We start from the raw sequence: 827 nt of genomic DNA, 5'->3' as shown, positions 1-827 counted from the left end.
TAGGGAAAAGGATGTTCTCATGTATCAAATCGTGTGATTTTTCACAAATAATTGTAAATATGACACACACACACACATATCACGTAACCAGGGCTCTTTTTGTAGAAAAAGCCCAGCAGGAACTCATTAGCATAATAGGCCACACCCAATAGCAAAACCTATTAGCATATTAGGCCACACCCTGACAGCACCGCTCATTAGCACATTAGGCCACACTACTATGTTACCAGAAGTGTGGTCATCCAGCCACACTCACCTTTCCCTTCTTATTCTGTTTACCTTGTTTGTTGTCAAAACCCAGGGCTTTTTTTTGTAGCAGGAACTCCTTTGCATGTTAGGCCACACACCCCTAATGTAGCCAGTCCTAATGAGTTTCTGCTATTGGGTGTGGCCTATTATGCTAATGAGCTCCTGCTGGGCGTGGCCAACTCGGGAGCCAGCCGGAACTCCGTTCCTGTGCGTTCCTGTCCAAAAAGAGCCCTGCACGTAGCAATTGATCTTTTATCCCTGTAATGGGAGTAGTTGCAGAGCCAGCATGGAAGTCTTTGAAAAATCCAGAAAGCTAAAAGTTTAATGGGCAGTGGTGTCCCCTTTGGCAGCAGATGCCTGTTTAAAGGCCACACTGCATATCATATTGGAGATCTTTTATAAGATTTTTGATGTGTCTTTGACTCTGAAAAGCAGCTGTGGTGTCCCTGATTTGAACTGAGGTCATAGCACTGGGCTGGGAAAGGTCAACACTTCCCCACCATGCTGTTTCCCAGCTGAAGCAACCATTTCCTGGTCTCCAGTTATCTCAGTACAGTAAGAAGACAGGCATGGTGTGT

The 827-nt window shown here is 45.3% G+C and overlaps 1 protein-coding gene across 1 annotated transcript in view; it reads left to right on the top strand.

The window, feature by feature from the left end:
- COL28A1 (collagen, type XXVIII, alpha 1) overlaps positions 1-827 on the top strand; it is an 85,216-nt gene that overhangs the window by 8,259 nt on the left and 76,130 nt on the right. The window lies entirely within an intron of this gene.

Source organism: Gekko japonicus, unplaced genomic scaffold, assembly GCF_001447785.1.
Source record: "Gekko japonicus isolate JY-2015 unplaced genomic scaffold, Gekko_japonicus_V1.1 scaffold231, whole genome shotgun sequence".
In the NCBI taxonomy this organism is placed as follows: domain Eukaryota; kingdom Metazoa; phylum Chordata; class Lepidosauria; order Squamata; family Gekkonidae; genus Gekko; species Gekko japonicus.
Note: the sequence above shows the minus strand (reverse complement) of the source record. Positions and strands in the feature narration are given on the sequence as shown.